At 43.5% G+C, this 21,609-nt stretch overlaps 1 protein-coding gene and 1 long non-coding RNA gene across 2 annotated transcripts in view; one reads left to right on the forward strand and one right to left on the reverse strand.

Moving 5' to 3' along the window:
* Nucleotides 1-2,896: 2,896 nt before the first annotated feature.
* On the reverse strand, nt 2,897-21,266 carry LOC128766577 (uncharacterized). The gene is made up of 6 exons (XR_008416025.1): nt 21,025-21,266; nt 20,906-20,952; nt 15,029-15,151; nt 12,315-12,440; nt 4,587-4,694; nt 2,897-3,519 (listed from the first exon to the last, which is right to left on the reverse strand). It is a non-coding gene; the product is annotated as an uncharacterized LOC128766577 (long non-coding RNA).
* The window catches only part of tshz3b (teashirt zinc finger homeobox 3b), a 37,617-nt gene continuing 36,580 nt past the window's right edge, over nt 20,573-21,609 (forward strand). Inside the window, exon 1 of the mRNA XM_053878255.1 lies at nt 20,573-21,606. The gene's annotated coding sequence lies outside the window, so the exon portion shown is untranslated. The remainder of the gene's footprint in view (nt 21,607-21,609) is intronic.

Below are 21,609 nucleotides of genomic sequence, written 5' to 3' on the forward strand. Positions count from 1 at the left end.
TTTTTTCCCCAAAATCTTCAGCTATGGGGTTTGAAACTCAATTGATCAAGAGGTCAACATGACAGTCCAAGACAAATGCAATATATAATGTATAATATACAACTGGCTCCCCGACATCAGAAAATAAAAGTCAAAACAGACTGCATTATCAGTCACATGGCAATGTTTTAAAGTTATTTAAACATGTTATGAGTTCAGATGTTAAATGGCAAATATTGAAAGACAACACTTTGTAGATGAGGATATAACCAGGCTATTACTACTGCCTGCATTGATGTCAGTAACCCTCCCTGTGTCTTAGAGACTGGACCAACGCATCCTCACTCCCATGGCGTCATATACTGACATTTGGAAAGTTGACTTTTGCGTCCTATACACCTTCAGCGTAGCATGTTGACCAATTGGCAGCAGCGATATGTCAAAGAAAAAAAGAGGTTGGCTCTGAATTTACAATGTACTATTGAAGTATTAGTCAGCATGGATCTAAGTTACAACGTGATTCATTCTTAAATCTATTTTTTAGCTTATATTTTGAACGATACCTTCATGTTTTTCCCGCTCAGAATAGTGTTCTGATTGTGAGTCGCCATGGAATAACAACACAGAAAAGTATCAATAGTACCCTGCTTCCTTAAGCTTTATTTTTATTTTTTATTCTGTCCCTCAGGGTGTCTCCTGTGTCCATCCTTCAGCGATGTCATCTTCCGACACTTCTATGATCAAATAGCTCCGGTCCTCTAATAGGATGTGAGCCATCTCGATCCAAGCTCAAGCGTCCACCGCTCATCTGAGTGCTATAAAGCTGCCAGAGGAAACAATACTGCCGCTCCGCTCACCGCTGAGGTTAATGGCAAATGGGGCAATGGCTGCCGGTGATATTGTTGGATAAATGATTATTGATTAGGTAAAGGTTGAGCTAATCATTAGGCTTCATCCATTTTACGGACTCTCTCCGTGACCTTTCTGGCTGCCCTCTCAGATCAGGCAGGATTTCTTCATACAATGATTTGATCACCTCGCAGATGGGCAACGGGGAGGAGGGAAGGGGAGGAGAAGGAAAGAGAGGCAAGAGAAAAAAAGACACATTTGAGAGAGCTGTTGTAGGAAGAAGCTCTGTACTTCTCTTTTTAGAATGTGCTTTTAAGATAAAAAACCAAATAGTTACCAATGCAATTTAGACCAATGAAATTACTGGCTTTTTATTGACATTACAGCACTCACTGGGCTGTTTTCAATAGTCGTACTTAAGCCAAGCTGCACATATGACATATATAACGAAAATCCAGAACTCAAACGCCCTCGGAAAAAGCCAGAAAAAACATAACGTGCACAACAAGCTTTGTTACTGTGTATAACGCAGCCTCTGTATGCAGACGTGTCCCGTTAGCTCCATTTACTGACTGTTTTTTCTTCATATTGAGGTGTAAAACCTTTCCTGTCTCCACACTGGACCGTGGTAGAGTGTCACAGGGGAGGTGCTGGAGCGCTCACTCCAGGGTTTGATGTCCTGTTGTGGGCTGGAGCTGGGACAGGGATGAGGCCAGTCTGGGACAGAGCGTGACTTGGTTTATGACTTTGTCACAGCCAAACTGCACAGAAGCGCACATTCAGAGCTGGACACGCACCGGGCACCTCTTCACTTCTGGAGAGACCTCACTCACTCGGCAACCCCTCCCACATGCAGCGGCCACACACATAGAGGAACAGCCACCTGCAGCAGACACTCTACATTCACTCCTACAAAAGACTGTTTTAAGGCTTGGAACGCTAGTTATTTTTCCATTCATTGTAATGGGAAAAATCTTTTCAGATTTCAAACAAATTGCTTCTCGAACGGCCGTCTGGAATGGATTGTGGGCGAGAATCAAGGTACCACTGTATATATATATATATATATATATATATATATATATATATATATATATATATATATAATATAATGATGAGGCCGCATGAAACTTTGTCCTTATTGTTACGGTTCAGTAGCTCACAGTAAGGTTTAAAAATGGTTGTTCAAATCAGAGAGTGCCATTTAGTGGCCTCTGAAAATGAGTTTCACGAAACCTCAACATCACGCGTGTGTCCGCAGCTCCGCCCACAGAGCCGATCTCCTGGAGGAGCGGAGACTAGAAGCAGCAGCTGAGACCGGCTGTGGTGTCGGAACTTGGGACACATTTTGAGCGCTTTAATGTCAATAACAGATGTGAGGAGTTGATGATTCCAGTTCAGAACATTGGCCAGTTTGTTTCATGAGTCAGTCTCCATGCTGGAGCCCGTTTTCCAAACTAGTTTAGAAGAGATCCTCATGCATTTTAAAGCCTTTCTACGGTGCAGACAGCACCACTGCACCCGTGGATTATCTACCGCTGACAAGATGTGTTTTCCTTCTTAAATTTAGTGCTTGAAATTTAGTGTGTCATAAATATATATAGAGCTGAGTTAAACATTTTACACGGCAAAAATATTTACAGGCCAAAAATGTAATATACTAGATGTAATTATACATTAAATTTGTCCCAAAAAAATTAAACAAATGTCAAAAGAAGTCATATTAACGTGTGAAAATGTCTTCATTTCTAAATCATTGATGTGAAGTCAGTTTTCACACAGATTATATAGTATGAAGAGTAGATCAGTTTTTACTGTAGGAGAGAAGATGAAATGATTGTTTCAACATACTGCTTCGATTATTTGAAGGGAAAAATTCTTTACATGGCGAACAACCGTCTGTGCAGGTGTGTGAGCACGCAGTAGCCATCTGACTCTTTCAGTCCAACCTGAGAGGAGAGGCTCGCTGGAGTCAGTCAGTGAAGCCAGTCCACGTGAAGCATTGGTTTAGAGACCTCGACATGGTGACAAGGAAAGGCTTCGCTCCTCACAGCTCTATTTATTGAATTGTAGCGAATATTCCTGGCAGCGGGGCTTTAACCGAAACCAGACTGCGGCTCACATCTGCGGCCAATCAGCACGGCGCAAAGGTCTTCCTTCCCTGTTGAATTTATTCACTAAATCCCAGCTCTGTTTATTTGAGGCCATGCTTTACTCTCAACTACTGAATCGCACAAATGGTCGCACGCGTATTGTTGCCCACACACAATGGGGATCGAACGTGGCGCAATTTTCAGTTTTGTTTTGCATTTGATGGACGCAAAACATAAAACTGTCTGCCTAAACTAAATAATAAAACCACTTGGACGTTCCTGTTTCATCCTGTGATATAAATTAGGAGCTATTTTTTTAAGTTGAGGAGAACTTTAACTCCCCTAAAATAATTTTAAACAATTGACGTTTCTCAAAAATGTCACGCAGAAATGACACAATAAACAAGTTATTCTCAAATTCTGTTTTTATTAGTAAAAACATGCCTGGAAACAGTCGATTTCAGTGAGTAATATGTATTGTCATGTTTGCTTTTTAATTCTTAGTTATTTCATTTGTGCTTCTATCGAAACATTGTATGAATTCTATCACAAATAACAAGTTCATACCTGGTGCCCCTCCCACAGCATCATAGAAGACCTGTCAACAAAAATATCATTAGAATATCAAGTATATTTCCCAGCAAATCTAATAAAACTACACAACCGAGATATGTCTCCTTGTTTAAGATGCTCCCATCCCACTGGACCAATGGACAAGGTCACTGTGTTTCCATACTTGATGTTTGCTAATCTGGCGTACAGTGACAGCGAGCACAAACATAAATAAACATAGTAATAAACATATAAATAAATGGATGACGGTGGATGTAAAATTGTGTTTGTTTTTTTAGCATGTTTTCCTTACAACTAGTTCAGAATTTGCGGAACACGTGCGGACACAACTTATTTTGTCACTTTCATTTGTTCTTGTGAGCTGCCTTTGGGCCTAGATAAGAACGTTATGAACAGCTGAAATCATCGTGCAAATATTTAAAAATCAATGACCATATCAGCGCAGAGCTCAGTGTAATGTCTTGGTCTGAGGCTGTGCAAGGTTACGACAGTGTTTATACTGTTTTTGTCATGGACAGCCAGGTTTTATTGATGGCATATGAGGACTATAGACTGTCTACTTTTATGTCAGTCCAAACGAAAATCCTTCCTCATGTGTGCTCGGCCTCTGTCCTCTGTCCTAGCACCCACCTCCTCCGTCTCTCCTGCTGCCGTCTCTCATTTAAATATTTCATCCCGTTGTCTTGCGGCTTTTGCATCTTGCCAAGTGTCATCTAGATCCCAGGGCCTGACACTAAAGTGGAGCACGGAAGTCATTTTCAGACGAACGTGTGTGTGTGTGTGTGTGTGTGTGTGTGTGTGTGTGTGTGTGTGTGTGTGTCAGAGGGAGCAAAAGAAAAGACAAAAAGAGAAAAGAAAAGGGGTGGGCCGAGTCCAACAGGGTCTGAGACATGGGCTGGTGATGAGAAGTGAAACGGTGGAGAAGACATGCGAGTGATAACTAATGTACTTCCTGTGTACTTCCTCAATGCTGCTGCCACCCTCACTCACACTCACTCAGCTTAAACACTGACGTGTCTCGGGCAAATGTGTGTGTTGGGAGGTGTGTGTGAGAGCGAGAGAGAGTCAGACACAAGGCGCAAAAAAACGTACATTTACGTGTCTGCTGGACGAACTGACGACTGACGTGTGTGTGTCTGTGCACGTGTGTTTCCTCGACTCCATCTTGACACACACATGCTTCCAAATCTCCTCCTCGTCCTGCAGAAACCGAGACAGAGGAGATGAGATTGCAACAATCTGAGTGTCCTCCGCGTCACACCGACCCGCTGTAGTTTAGATCCGCGGCTGTGAAAACATGAGCGCAAACACGATTTGGCTTTTAACACCAACATTGTCAGGTAAAACAGCGCCGTGCCTTCAACAGCGTAACCTGCGGATGGATAACGTTTCAGAAGAGCCGAGGGGCATCAGGAATAGTGTCCTCAGAAAGGTTGCCTGACTTTAAGTTCAGCAGAAAGAGACGCGGTGAGATGTAAAGCAACATATGGAAAATTCAGAAATGAGGAACAAAGAACATGAAGTTTAAATTGTTGTAATTGTTAGGGAAATGCTCTTTATCTTTGGAGATCAAGACAGTATGAACTAGTGAACTGTCCGTCTCCGGTTTGTGTGCGAGGGCACTGAACTGTGCCACTGTCACAACTGTTACACTGAGGCTGTGAGTGCATCTACTGAAAAGTGAGATGAAACTTTGACTCTGACTAACGTCACAGTACAGAAGGGTTGGTGAGGTTTCCTGAAACAGTGTTCTTATTTACAGAAGCCACTAGATGGCACTGTTGGTTTTGAAATGATGTGAGGTTTCAATGAATTACTTGTTCAAGTCAGCGATGAAGTTTCATGAAACAGTGTCCTGATTTTCAGAGGCCACCAGATGGCGCTGTAAAATGTTTGGACTTGAAGAACCAATTCAACGAAACCTCACATCATTTCTAGTGGCCTCTGAAAATGAGGACACTGTTTCATCAACCCTGCAACACTGTTTCATGAAGCCTCATCTGCCCATCACTAGTACTGAGCAATGAGAGGTGAGCGTCCAAATGTGGTACTACGATATAACTGATCATCCACTGAAAGACAACCTTATTCCTCACTCATGACATTAACCAATATCATCATATCAGTTACACGGATGCAGCAAGCAAACCATGTGAAAGGTCAAAGTGCACAGCAGCCTGTATATAAGCAACGAAAGTTTTGAATGAGGCAACAAGGATGAGGTATTTGTTTCTTTGTTTATTTTCTGGTCAGATTGTCATAGAAAACAATATAATAAAGTCACTGCATGGTGTTACTGAGCTCTGGCACTAACAATTGAAACTGAGCTTCATGTGCTTGTCAGAAGGTTGTGCGTGTGTTTCAGAATATCTATTCTGGTGATGTCCACTCTTGTGGACCCCATAGGTGTTGGGGGGACCCCAGGAGGTTAAGCCTCAATTTCAGGATCAAAACTTCAAAATAACTGGGTCATTATAATTGAGTTCAAGTTTGGTTTGGACCCTGGTTCAGGTGAGCCACGTGTTTTGGATGGTTAGGGTTCGGGTGGGAGGCTGTGGAAAGGGTTACGGCAATGAGAGGTCCCCACAAAGATGAGCGACAGACCTGTGTGCAGGGACGTGTGTGAAGCTGCGAAAGTTTGATAACATTATAATGTTAAGAAAGAAATGTAATGTAATGTAATCCAATATCATATAATCAAAATTGTTTCTTTCTTTCTTCTCCCACGAATGACCAACAAAAAAACCTGCAGAATATAGACATGTTAAACACAACAATGTAAAGGAAAAAATATATATGTATAGCTACACACCAAATCCTCCAAAATTCAATAATCTCTTGGTGTGTGTGGCTTCTGTTCCGCTTGCCAAGCTGCTCACTGACCCCCTGCAAGTGTGTTTGACCTTTCAACTCTGTGCTTTGCTCTCAGGAGGAAGAGGCTGCTGGCTATTGCACCATCACACACACACACACACACACACACACACACACACACACACACAGAGGACCCAACTGTGAGTGGATTTAGTCAAGGGGGCGACTCCACTCTGGCTTCTGGTCAACCACAGTCACAGATAAAAGGATGTATCGCTTCTCAATCCGATAGTCTGGGCAGCTGCACGCACACATAAAAACACATTAACATCCACACACACACACACACACTCTGAGACGGCGCGTTTGAGTCCCAAAGCTTAGCTCCTGATCCTCTCTGTGGGAGTATGACACTTCACAAAGTCACTTGGACCGGGAACACACGACGGCCCTTAAACCTCGGAGGCCTGTTTATGGTGATCTGCTGGTCAGCGTCTGTTAACCGTCAGCGCCGCCACGTCCTGCTCCCAAAACCGTCAGTCATCCCTTACACGGATGTAAACGCACGTCTGTGCGGTTGAGGTGGAGCGGACACATCGAGAAAATCACACATCTGCGGCGCCCCCCACCTCAACAAAAAAAGAGTCACCGGCGTAGATTGACCTCCGCTTCCTGCCTCCCCCCCTCCACGGTCAGGCACATCGCTAGCCCTTTCACTGATGCACTAATGCGGACAGGCGTGCTCGCTGTGGTCGGTGTCAGCTCAGCTCGCGTCTCCGCGTGGCCCAAGGCCGCCAGATCGCCAGTTTGCAAGCGAGAGGCCGTTGAAACCAGAGGCGACCGTATTTAATACAGAGCTGATGATCCACCACAAGGTCAGAGGGTTGGATGTCGTTGCGTTTAGACATGAAGAGGGCGACGCGGAGAGGTCTTCTCTGACTCCAAAACAAAGAATGGCCTCAACAGTGAAGTAAAAATCCAAACTTTTGGGGAGAGTTACCGAAGAGAATCTTGTGTCTAAGTGTCTTGGTAACTAGATCTTTGTCTCCTTTTTCCCCTCATGTGTTGACACATTTGCACGACTGAGAAACGCCAGGACGTATGGGGAGAGCTACTCCACTCTGAGAGCCGGGCCGATACAAATCACAAGTCGGCACTTGTGTCATGTCAGCTCCAAGATATCTCAAGTGCCTTGTTTATCTTCCCCGAGACACCCTCCCTGCTGTTACAGCTCAGGCGATCCACCTCTCTCCCACCAGACCCACCTCCCTCGTATCAAATGAGGGGTTCGGTAAAAACACAGTCAAGGTTTGGGTCAAGGAACTGGGATGGAGCTTGTCCTGGGACAGCCATGGAGTTTTTGTTCGGCTGGCTTTTCGTGTGCAGTTCCAAGGCCATAAAAATCTCTTCTAACCTTGTCTGTGACCAAACCAGTGTTTCAAATCTCTGAGTGCATCTCCATACCTGACACTAGCACCTTTGTTCATCCTGCTTGCCAAAACCATGTTTTCTGTTGTGCTTCTTGTTGTCGAGTCCACGTCACAATTGTTTACTACTCCCCAAACGATTTTAAGATTCATTTTCTTTTTTTTTTCACCCCCAGAAAATTATAAATGCTGCAGCCATCAATGCTAAAATGTGAAAGAGATAAGCCCACTGTGACACCTGAAAATCAGGGGGTGATTTTAAGGAGTAAATAAATACACTATTTCAGAAGGTAAGCACATGACACAGGGTCATCCTTTACTGTATGACCTCAATATCTTCTTCCTTGCGGAAGAACAATAGTCTTCGTAGAGTCAAATATCTCAAACACCCTCTTGACTTTTGTTCGTAAAACCTTGCATTAATTTTACTCAGGGAAATATTGGATAAAACTCAACAATAAAGGACGTTTTCTGCCTGTCACGGACCTATAAACTAGTGATGGGTAGATGAGGTATCATGAAACAGTGTCCTAATATTCAGAGGCCACTAGATGGCGCTATTATTATTTAGAAATAATGTGAGGTTTCATTGAATTAGTTGTTCACGTCCAAACATTTTACAGCAGACAGCACCATCTGGTGGCCTCTGAAAATCAGGACACTGTTTCATGAAACCTCATCTACCCATCACTGCTATAATCCACCTCTTGTACCGTCGGTTAAAGGCTCCGGGATGTCATAGCATTGCACTGCATTTCCTCCCTGCATATTTCATATCAGAATCAGTCTTGAACTTCGTACGAACTGATGATCATATAGATCGTGTCAGGGAAATAAACTCAAGAATGTCAGCGCCAAACTGATCGCTGGTGTACTGCCTTTCCTTATGCCCAGTGTATACATTCTTTCTGTTGTTTTGTTTTGTTTTTTTTTTGTCCCGGGCAGCACCAACGTCAGAGCATTACACACACACACACGGAGAGCATCATATGCACACACTGGCTGGAGGAGACAGCAGTGCTTGAGTGGACCAACCCCTCTTACATGTGATGTTTTCATGACAGTTGTGATCCAGTGAGAACCATCTGTTAATACCACCAATGTGGTTTTACCTGCGGTGAGACTGATCCAGTCGGAATAGCGCTCAGTTCAACACCACCCAGAAGTCCTCACACACACACACACACTCTCGCTTGTTCTCTCCTCCGGCCAGCCCCCCACACAGCGGCAGGTTTTTAAAGGAGTGGAACGACAAATGGCTCCTCTTTAGCTATTAAAGTGAGAGCACCTACTTCTTCCTCCGGGAAGACGCACTTTTACATCGATGATATTGTCATTTACTTAATTTCTGTCAAGCTAAATAAGGAAAAATGAAGTTTCGAAAAGTCGGGAAAAGTACAAGAATCCTGTGTTAAATATGGCAGTAAGACATCAGTCTGCATGGATCTGCTGGCTTCAGAGCAGTTTGTGTCCAATGAAGGACAGTCCGGGACATTGCAACAGAGCGGGTGCGGCGGCAGTCACATGTCACCGTGGGGCATCATATATAGACTAGCGGGTTAACATATTTTAATCGCATGTAATTGTTTTTATTTCATTTAATTGAATGGAACAGTTTTCTCTCCAGACAACAGGGAACCTTTGTCAGTGCAGGAGTTCCTGCTCCACTGATGCCACTGATGCACAAGACACGTGGCAGCTAGGATGAGAACAACAACAACAAACATGGAGGAATCATCCCTGAACCAAAGCAAACAAAAGCAGCTGTTTGCTTTGGTTCAGGGAGGTTTTTCCACTGCTCTGAATGGACTTGACATTCTAATAAAACTGAAATTCTTATACAAATATTTTCAAGACATGAAAAGAGCTTAAGTTTAAATAAGGTGATATAAAAACTTGAATATAGACACCATCGTGGTTCATTGTGCTGTTGTCAAACTGAAGCAAAATAAACAATATTTTGTTCTTTAAATGTCTGTATGGCTCCATCATTTGGTTCAGTAATATACCACATTCATTCAAATTGAAAACTGTGGCTTCTTGTGGCAAATATTACTTCTTGTACTGCAAACAATACTGCGATTAATTCAGATTAATTCATCACAAATAATTCGATTTTTTTTTTTTTTATCGAATCCCACCCTTAATACAGACATAAGGACATGGACAGACAAGGACATCAATAGTCTGGAAGGTTTGAACTGAAAATTGTTGTCTTCCTAGAACCAACTCCAGTGAGTCGGAGAATGGCCCTAAAACGTTCGATGCGCAACATACCCAACTTTTTTTTTTTTCTTTTCTCTTAGAAAAAAAGTAGGGAAATGCAAAAGAGAGTGTCAGGCAGCAACATCCCTCCAGAGTCCTCACAGAACCTGCTGGTTAGCAGAGCCACAGAGGCCAATAGAAAGCACATCGCACACTTTTGTGCCTTGACTCCACTCTTGAATCAGCTCACGATCATTTCGGATTTTATTGCCGGAATAAAAAATCCTAACAACTCACAGATAATTAGCCTAATTAGCAAATTGGCACAGTCTATAAAGTGAACCACATTAAAGTGTTCAGAGAGGCTCCAATCGATGTCTCCACTTTATAGACATAAAAACAGATTTGCTCAGGTGAGATCGGCTGTTAACATGATTTAAAAATGTTCAACCTGACGTGAGTTGACACATTAGTCAATATTTTTGTTTCGCAAGTGCAGCAGAATTTTTGTGCACTTTCACGTTCCTGTTATTTTGGCTTCGTCGAGGTGACTGGTGTGTGTCAATGAGGAGGGAGGACTGGCTCCAGCGACGCCCTCTCGTTTTCATATCGAGCATAATTGATATAAGCAGTGTGCTCCAATTTAAGAGGGTGATTAATACAACAGATACATCACAGCATGGTGTGAGGCATCTCGCTGCCTCGCCAGTCTCCTCACGCCGCGAAGGAGAGAGGGAGAGAGTGCCGTGTTATTTGGCTGTGACAGGAAGCGCTTTTCATAAATCACGAGGAGATGAGAGCAGCACACACTTTCTTTTTTTTTTTGAAGGCCTCGCCCTGGTTTTGGTTCCATTCACAACTTGCAATGTTTTTATCTTGGTTTGTTTTTATTGTGATAGAGAGTCATAAAGGTTGTTTTGCAAATATGAAATCACAGTTATATGACAAATGAATATACCGACATGTACAGTGGTACCATGGTTCTCGACCACAATCCGTTCCAGACGGCCGTTCGAGAAGCAATTTGTTCTAAATCTGAATGGATTTTTCCCATTACAATGAATGGAAAAAGAACTAATGCGTTCCAAGCCTTAAAACAGTCTTTTGTAGGCGTGAATGTAGAGTGTCTGCTGCAGGTGGCTGTTCCTCTATGTGTGTGGCCGCTGCATGTGGGAGGGGTTGCCGAGTGAGTGAGGTCTCTCCAGAAGTGAAGAGGTGCCCGGTGCGTGTCCAGCTCTGAATGTGCGCTTCTGTGCAGTTTGGCTGCTGTGACAAAGTCATAAACCAAGTCATAAGCCAAGTCACGCTCTAGCCAGTAATGTACCCCTGGATAGGGACATTCATTCCAACAGTGAGTCCACCTAACTTTTGTGTCAATTGTGTAAAAATGAGTTAAAAAATAAAGTAGGTTGCACTCAGCTACATCAGCTACACACACTTAAAATACACAACTGAAACTATTGATGGTTGAAGTTAAATAAGAGGGAATTACATTCACTGTGTTAAAAAAATTGCAGTCGCTCAGCTGCACTGTTGTGTGTACGAGAGAGCTGAGCCAAAAGGCAAAGCTCTCCATTAGCCGATCAGTCTCTGTTCCGACTCTAACCTAAGGTCATGAGCTGTGGGTCATGACCGAAAGAACTAGATCTCAGATCTAAGTGGCTGAAATGAGTTTTCTCTGACATGTGCTGGGTGTCTCTCTTAGAGATCAGGTGAGGAGCTCTGTCACTCGGGAGAGACTCAGCTACTGAGAGGAGTCAGCTGAGATGGCATCTCATGAGGACATTCCATGGAGGCCTCCCTTTGGAGGTGTTTCAGGCACAGCTGAGAGGAGACCAAGGGGTGGACCCAGGACCAGGTGGAGGGATTATATCTCTACACTGGTCTGGAAGCGTCTCGGGATCCCCCAGTCAGAGCTGCTGGATGTTGCTGCCCCCGCGACCGGAAACAGATAAGTGGTTGAGGATGGATGGTTTCTTAAATCAATTTCAACACATGATTTTTTTTAAATAAAACTTTTTAATTCTTATAATTTTTATTTTATTATTATATTTTGTTTTTTTGTATGTTTTTTTTTCCATCCAATGGCAGCTCACATTCAAATGTGATGACCTTGGTGGTGGAGCATCTTAAGTAAAAAAAAACAAGTCAGATTCCACACAAAGCGTGAAATGCGCTGCCAATTGAACACTCTATATATAATCTATCTATAAAAACATTAGAGCAGTGTATCATATCCATGACCAACAATTACTTACAAACACGCAAGTCATATACACTGATGAAGTTGTTACAAAACTGCATCACAGATTGCAGTGTGATTTGGCGAAACGTCTCTTTCTAGTGTGCAGTGTATTTCCTGAAGTCAGCTCACCAGCAAGAGATTCAGAACGTTTCAGCCTTTCACATCGTCTTCATTGCTGCGTTGCTCCTTGGTGTGATCCAGACGTCTTTGCCCAGGAGAGGGAATTCTTCTCCGTGACATGTTCTTTGAAGAGGTCTGGCACGACAAGAAGCAAAACACATATATGTCATATTTCCTCTGACTAAAACAACAAGCAACAGTAACCTAGTCACATGTCACTGGAAGAGCACAGAGAGAGGGCGGACCTCCGCCACATTCACAACATGAAACTTAGGTCAGAAATACAGTGTTTTAAGTTCATTCTCCATTGGCTCTTTGGCTCTTTGTATTTGTCTCGTGACACTTGCCTGGGAGGAACGTGGTGTTTCTAAAAGAGCAAGTCATTCAATGTTCTTTATAAATCGAACTGGCCTCTTTCTGAACACGTCAGTATGTTTCAGTTTAAGCAAAACTTTCCGTGATTTGAAAACACGGGAGCTTAAACGCCAGCCACACCCTCTCTGCTGTGATTGGTCAGGAGGAAACCTTCAGCCCGCCTCTGCTGAGAGCTGCTGTCAGGAACGCCTCCACTAAACTCCATATAACAGTACACTTAGAATATCATGGCCACACTTTCTCTGCAGTCCAAACAAGCTGCTCTGTCCCTCAGGCTTGGTAGTTCAGAGATGAACAAACAGGGAGCTTGTGTGGGCTGGTCCACCGAAGCAAGGAGCTCCACTTTAACCATGAGCGAGGGTGGATGAGGTTTCATGATACAGACGCCTGATTTTCAGAGGTCACCTCACATCATTTCTAAACCAAGAGCGCCATCTAGTGGCCTCTAAAAATGAGGACATTGTTTCATCTACCCTGCAACACTGTTTCATGACGCCTCATCGACCCATCAGTACTTGACACTCAGCTGCAGTTCGGTCTTACTCTCGTAGCCTCTTGTTCGTGGACAATTTAGACTGAGATTTGCAAAACACACCATTCTCATGATGAGGGACTCACTGCATCATGGAGAGAAGGATTTCAAACATTTGAGTCCGGGGAGTGGAATTTGGACGTTAGTTGCTCTTCAAAAACCATCTAATGTTTAGTTAAAAAAACTGATTCTTTCTCCAGTCAATACTGGTGAAGGGTCGATGAGGTTTCATGAAACATTGTCCTCATTTTCAGAGGCCACCAGATGGCGCTGTCTGCTGTAAAATGTTTGGACTTGAACAACTCATTCAATGAAACCTCACATTATTTATAAACGAAGAGCACCATCTAGTGGCCTCTGAAAATGAGGACACTGTTTCATCAACCCTGCAACACTGTTTCATGACACCTCATCTACCCATCAGTACAGACACTCTGGTGCAGTTCGGTCTTATAAGAATGTGGGCGGGGTTCAGATCAGTGCTTCAGGGAGAGTCAAGCACACTGTGACATAATACTGTGCTGGACTCTTGTAGCCTCTCGTTCGCGGAGAAGTTAGACTGAGATTTGCAAAACACAGCACAGTCACGATGAGAGAGGAGAGAATGGAGAGGAAATCCACCAATTGAAACACGTACTGTATGAGTCAGGGGAGTGGAATTTGGACATTAAGTTGCTCTTCAAAAATCAAAACCGATTCTATACGACGGTCAATACTGGTGAAGGGTCGATGAGGTTTCATGACACAGTGTTGATGGGTGGCTGAGGTTTCATGAAACAGTGTCCTGATTTTCAGAGGTGCTGTCAGCTGTAAAATGTTTGGACTTGAACAACTCATTCAACGAAACCTCACATTATTTCTAAACAATGAGCGCCATCTAGTGGCCTCTAGGACACTGTTTCATAAACCCTGCGATACTGTTTCATGATACCTCATCTACACCTCATTAGTCCATACACTCATATATCAGTCCAATGTAAAATGTGTCAAAACCCACATTCACAATGTACTAATACTCAATTTGGTTCACTTTCACTTTCCACTTCTGCTTCCTTGCCGCTCCCCTGCATTCAGGAAGCCCTCACTCGTGAGCAAACACCTGCTTTTCCATGTAGATAATGCGAAAGATGAGCAAACTTCAGGACCCTTTTCCTTGTGTTCCCGGCCTCCAGATAAGCCTTGGTGGTCCTGGGTCCAGGCTTAGATCCCCGCGTTTGGCAGCACTCTCACCAGTGAAGTACAGTAATGGAGTGCAGTAGCCTGAAGTGGAACTATGAAGTCTTCCCTAATGACTCTAGCACATGTGTGTCTGGTTCTTAGCCCTCTCATTAACGTCACTGGACACTGTACACCGACAGTGTGTGTGTGTGTGTGTGTGTGAGGCAGACGTCGGTTGCTTATATAGCGCGGCTTAGTCTTCTGGTGATCTCATCTCCTCTGTAGTTTGCTCACCCTGTGCTTATTAATGTGCCTTCACACACACACACACCGACAACACAATTTCATTCCATCTCCTCCGTCAAGTCAAATGGCAAGAATCTGGCTTTGCCTTTGTCCCGTTTACTCTCAGGTGTAAATGTTTGGTAAATGTTTCTTTGTCGTTTCGGCTGCAGATGTTCTCCACGAATGAGCGAAACCTGTTTGTGTGTGTGTGTGTGCGTGTGGTAAACAGGGTGGTTTGCTCTGTGGAAGGAGGAATTTCCCCCAGCAGTCCCCATCAGTAATAGTGCCTGTAATGAGCTGCAGCTGTCAGCAGGGCTTTTCGCACACACACACACACACACACTCACAGACGAAGGAGGAAGTAGTGACTCACGCAGCAGCGCGCCGTCACACTGTACACTGACACACAGTGTAGCTCTTCAGACGTGAGATGCAAAGGCTTCCTGGCTGTGGCTTCTCCAGCGAGTCGCTGGTGCTGCGCTGTCCATGAAAATACCTGGGACGGAATCACAGGTGACATGAGGAGCGGATTAAGAGTGTTGTTTCAGTGAAAACAGTCACGCTCCCACACACACACACACACACACACACACACACAACACTCATTTGGATCAATAACAAGAAGCTGCGTGACACCTGATGCATGTGGAATCAAGCGTCTTTCTGTCTTTTAAGAGCTCAGGCGGGCCGTGCTCCTCTGGGACGCTGCGCCTCATGATGTCGCCGACAAGCGGAGGACCATGTTCAACTCCCTCTTCTGAAGCAGCCTTCAGTATCAACGAAATTCACGCAACCAATAACAGCCCCGCATCACCACAGAGGCAACAAGAAAGCACAAACATTCTGAGGAGGTATTTCACAGGAGGGTTCCACCAAGCAGGAGTGATCTAACAATCACACGCTGTCAGGTTATTGATACAAGAGAAACTTGGAATTCACTGTTTGTTTGTTTTTTCACTCTAAATAAATTCGACTTTCAGACCAAAAAATTATATTTGATTTCAGTCACCTTTACTCAGTGTATTCAAAGATCATCATCAGTTTTCACCATGTTTATTCAGAAATGTGAAATACTGAAACTATTCCATGTAAAAATACAATTATGACAAATATTATTGAAGAACAGTGACACAACAGTGATAGTAATTTAAAAAAAAGACATTGATGAATGAGGAAAAATATGTTCAGGATGATGAGAAGACAAAATGACCCATTTGAAAAGATAACAATGGACCTGATATAATATGCTCCATGTTCCAAGCCTGAACCACACGCAGCATCAACATGAGTTCCTCCTGTGCTCAATCGAATATGAAAGTGATACTTGCTTTATTGTTCAATAACTTGGGAGACTGATGAAGTAACTGACAGGTTTGTTTTGGACCAATAAATATATATATATATATATATATATATATATATATATATATATATATATATATATATATATATATATATATATATATATATATATATATATAATTAAAAGAACTGAAGTTTAAATATTCATCTAAATAAATGTGTCAGACATTTTCTGAATGTTGTATTCCATCTTTCACTTGGTTTAAGCATTGTCAGTCAATATTCTTCACTTTGTCATAAAAGTTTTTTGGGGTTTTTTTTTTTCATAGGAAAATATCACAAATTATATATATATATATATATATATATATATATATATATATATATATATATATATATATATATATATATATATATATATATATATTGTTTAGCAAGCTATATATCTCTTCATCCATTGCTAAAGTACTATGAAAGAAGGGAACATGCATGAATCATATGAAATGAAAAAAACAATACATTTCAATTCAATGATTTAGGGTGTTCTATTTTTTTCTTATATTAGTGTTAATATGTACATTAATATACATTTGTGTTGTAAAATAGTCATTCTATTGATCTCCTTTAACAGTGGAATAAAAAGTGTTTTTTGTTTTGTTAGTAAAAAATATAGGACATTACTGATCATCACAATGTATTCTTTATTATTTTTCACATGCATGAAAGGTCTACAGACAGGTTATTTATTCAAAGAATATAAGGAAATAAAAAAATGAATGTAATTTAATAAATCAGTGTTATTGGTCAAACACATGTTTTGAATCAGTGTTGACGTTTTCTGTCCTCATGTGTGTCTGTTTACTGCTCTCATTGCCTTATTCTCATTTATGTAAAGAAAAAGGAAAAAGAAAGAGACTTAATATTACAGAATTGTGTGTTGGTTTTGAGCGTTCACCGCACAGTCTCAGTTAAAATGCAGATATCCAGGAGGCCCGTGCTCGTGGCGTTGACACCGTGGCTGGCGCCGGCTTGAGATGCGACTCATGAAGCCTCGGCTTGCTGCAGCCGCGAAACTTGCTTAATGAACTATTCCTCCACAAAACGTCTGAATAGTGCGCGGCTTGGTCGCAACCCAGCTGGTCGGCGGCTTTTTTTTATTTGGAGGGTCGGCGGCCCTGCGTGACCTCTGCCAATTTTGATCTCATTTCACTCCAACTTTGTAGATCAGACTTTAATTTTGAAGCGCGGACCTCGGGACAGTGATGAATAGGCTACATCAAGGAGGGCTTAAATTACCCCTCTCCCTCGTGGCAACTCTGACCGCAGGACGCGGTGTGTGTGTGCGTGTGTGTGTAGTGACCTAGTAATAGCAGACAGAGAAAGAAAGAGGGCTGGTCAGCACTTGCCCTCCTCACCCTGCCAGCCGACCAGGCAGGAGGGATCGAGGACACATGGGAGGAAGAGGACGTCCACTCCATCTTTTTTTTTTTTCCCTGTCGATGGCTAGTCTGTTTCATGGGCTACATTGTACTGAGGAAACTTTTGGTCCCAGTGAGGGACACCTGCCTCCCAAAATATGTTTTTATGAAAGTATCCACATGGCTAGAGAGAGACGCATAATAGATGACAAGCAAGCGCGTCCTCGCGTCCTGAGAGGATTGATGGGAGTTTCACATGAAGGATTCAGGCCCAGGTCAAAGTCCATTTCGCCTGAAAATCGGAACACAAAGGGATCCGACTTCAGCCCCTGAATTGAGCCCAGGTGGTGATTTCTCTGGAAGGAGCACAGCAGGGACCAGATATTTTACCCGGGGCGTCTGTGCAAGGCGCAGGAAGTGACGACACTAAACGGTTAGCAGCGAGGAGTTGCCTTGTGTGGACCGTGTTTATTATTCCGTCATGGGGACATGGAGATGTTTTCTTCTTGGGTGACGGTAAAGTGGATCACAATACGCTGGATTCATAGGGTGAGGACTGAAAAAAGCAAGACAGCCCATGGACCAGTGAGGGGTGGGGTGGAGCAGTGCGTAGTGAAAAGGACCCGGGCCCTCCTGGGCCTGGTCCCGTCCAGTGAAACTGGTCTGGGAGGACTCACCACCTGTGACGCACTCAACAGATGTAGCCGGAGTTTGTCACACAGTCACTGAATTTTCCCTCAACTTGTACTGATCTGCGGCTCCTTGTCTTCAGCACGGGGACCGGCCACTCAGTTGGACCAGCCGGGATGATGCTGCATTGTTGGACCTCTTTAAGAGCAAGTGACATGTTTATTTTGTGCTGTGAGAGGGAAACTGCACGAGCACAGTGAGGACACAAACTTTCTTGAGTGTAAAACTGAACTCTTCCTGGCGCTTACTTTGTGAGGTTCCTGCTTTAGACAAACCTCCATATTGATTCTTATCTCGTTTGGTGGCATCGCTGACTGGAAAAACCAACCCGAAAAAACACAAGAAGCAGAAGAATATGGTTTTTTTTTTGTCTTGAATATGTCACGTTTAAAATATTGCATTGCTACATTACATTCCTCAACATCATTTTCCAACTTGTTTTATTCCATTAAATATGTAAATTAAATATGGATATGTTTTTATTGAGTTTGATTGATTTATTTGTTTCCTTATGCAGGTAAATGATATTGCTATGATTCTAAGCAATCATTTGAGTATAGCACCGAATGTCAACGCGTGATCTTCATCCTGAACAAAGCAGGGTTGAAAGACAATAAATAAATAAGTAGAATTGGTTTATATTAATTTGTTTTCTGAATTCCATTGTATTTTTGCGCACTGCACTGACTAAAAGTTCTTAGAATAAATTCATCCACGGGCAAGTTTGAGACGATAACAAAGCCTCCATTGAACTGTTTTATTTTTGTGCTTTATTATTTTCATTTTTTCCTGGTTCCGCTGTGTGCGGACTGTCCCTCCCTCTGGCTCTTTATCCACTCTACTAGAACTCAGTGTGCCGTGAAGCCGGTGCGCCGCGCCGCCTCTCCACGCCAAAGTGATCATCGCGAAGGGGGAGAAAGCAGGGGGTACAATAAAAAAAATAAAAAAAGAAGGGGGGAAAGAGGAAATCACGGACTGCTCCAGTTCTCAGGGATAAATCACAGTAGCTGTTCACTAAATCTCGATACTGTGTTTTGAGAGAAGAAGGCAAGAGATCTGTTGAAACTGTCACCAACTTGATCATATTTTTTTTATTTTTAAGAAGGTAAACTTTTATGATCGGGGGTCGGGGATGGCGTTTGGGGGGGGCCACCTTGCTGCGCCACGCGTCCCTCTTTCAGTGGGCGTGTAATTCGCACGCGCGCGCGCATGCACATGCGCTAATTACTGTTCTCAATGCGTGTAACGGAACTTTTCTCGCAGAAATTACTACGTTTTTTGTGCGCTATGTGCGCTAAGACTAGAAGAAAAAAACATTTAAAAAAAACACGCACTTTTAAAATATATATTTTTAAAAAAAACAGCTTAAACATACGGTTTATGGCGATTAAAAATGAATTATTCTCTTTCAAGTGCAATAAAGAAAATAAATCACCCCAGACTAACGCTGAACAGCGACTCATCTTTGGAGAGGATTCACGGGCATATATTAATTACTTTATGTAGCATAATCCAAAACATCATTTTGGTCGATTTGTAACCGAAACATTTTTTCCACCCAAATAACTCAGTTACAACTCAAGGTGTAAAATGTGCGTGCAATAAGCAAAACTGTCAACATAAAACACATATTGTAGTCATATAACGATGGCTTATATAATCGGACGTTGAAAATATACTTTAATTCTGCATTGTCTATTGTAAAAGATTTGAAATGACATCAGTAGAAAAAGGCAGGATTTTCTTCAGAACTCACACACACACTCACACACACACACACTCTCACACAAACACACGAAAGCAAAAACTAGTGAGTTCAACTTGTTTTCGCTGGCGATAAAAACTCATTCAGATCCAAGTATTTTTATGCGCCACTGAACACATGATCCAAAACCAGTAGTCGTGACATGATCACACTTTTCAGATGAGTTTGGGACGCTCGTCTCCATCTGATGGCGCGCGCATCCTCTCCGAATTAAACGACAAGAGCGTCAAACGCTGAAGCTGTCGCGTCCTGAAATGCCACATTTGGAGCAGAAAAATGGGACGCGGAACTTCTGAAAAAAGTGGTTATAATTCGCTGTTCATGTGTTTAGAAGTTGTCTTGAATGACTATGCGGAGTCTTCATTTCTTTTTTTGTAATAATTATAACTATGTCAAAACAAAATAAGGACTTTTTCCGATTATTTGCGTTTGTGAAACACTCGTTTGTTTAACTATCAATCGCAACTGGTTATGTGCGCCGTAGATTTACTGGCATTTCATGAGCGCAAACTCATAAAACACAATGAATGTTTAAAGATAAAGGAGGCATTTTATTGTCGAAGTGTTGCTACGAAGTGCGATTATCGAAGCCGAGAATGTGTGAGTGAAAACGGTGGAGACGCACTTCTGTTTTTTGCAGCAGCGGCGCGTCAGTCACGCTGAGCTCTCCATCGCTCACGAGCACGCGCAATCCGCCGCGCGAGGAGTTTGTTTGAGCGTACGCTGAAGGGTGGGAGGGGGTTATAGATGTCAGGTCCGTGTGTGTGTGTGTGTGTGTGTGTGTGTGTGTGACACTGATGGATGCGCCAATGGAGAGACGGACAGATGCTTGGGCGGATCTAACGGCACGCAGTGGTGGAGCGACGCACACAGTCGCGGCGAGAATCGGGCGAAAAACATCCTCCGTGAGGCGCAGAGGCGAAGGAGCCGGACCCGGCGGAGCTCGAGGAGACTTGACCGGCGGCCTAGCCGCGGATCCGATCCCCTTTTGTCGGATGAGAACGGCGAGATCTCGCCTTTATTGTGAGAAGAGACGCGCACATCTGGCGCAAAGAGGCGACACTTGACAACTTACCGTCATCGCTCCCGCGTTCCTCGAAGATCCTTCTGCGGTTTCGGCGGCTGCGTGACGACAGCGGAGCTTAACAACTTTAGTCGGTGGACGCGGGGAGAAGGAGAGAAGACTTTTCTTACCTGCACTGCGAGGCGAAAAGTTATTTATTCCTCGTGGTCCTGCCTGGCGACTTGGGCGTGGGGCAGAGTGTGTGGAGACCCAGCAGCCTCTCCGGCATTCAAGTATCAAAAGGAGGACGAGATCATCGGCCGAGAAAGAGTTTGGCTCCGAGCAGGGCTCGCCGTGCGCTCCACCGCCAGCCTGCGCGCATGGGAGCAGCCTGAGCCCACCCCTCTTCCTCCTCCTTCCTCCTCCTCCTCCTCCTCCTCATGTACATTATTACAACAAGGGAGACCCAATCAAGCACGTATCTCATCGATCCCCACACGCGCACACACACACACGCACACACCAGAGTGATTGTGCTCGTGGATTCTTCAAAGCGGACTAAAAAAGCTCGCCACGGAGGGAGAGCGCGTCCCGCGCGTCACCTCCTTTCTCCGCTGCATGTGGCTTCTTCCTCCCACACTTCACCTCGCCACCCACAGGACTTGCCACGGGCGAATGGATTTTGGTGAAATTTTGAATCAGGCGTGAGGGACTAAGCCAAAAAAAAAAAAAAAACATGGTTCACTACCGCGGCGGATAAGGACGCGGAGAGGGTG

The sequence above is a fragment of the Synchiropus splendidus genome, chromosome 1, assembly GCF_027744825.2.
Source record: "Synchiropus splendidus isolate RoL2022-P1 chromosome 1, RoL_Sspl_1.0, whole genome shotgun sequence".
In the NCBI taxonomy this organism is placed as follows: Eukaryota; Metazoa; Chordata; class Actinopteri; order Syngnathiformes; family Callionymidae; genus Synchiropus; species Synchiropus splendidus.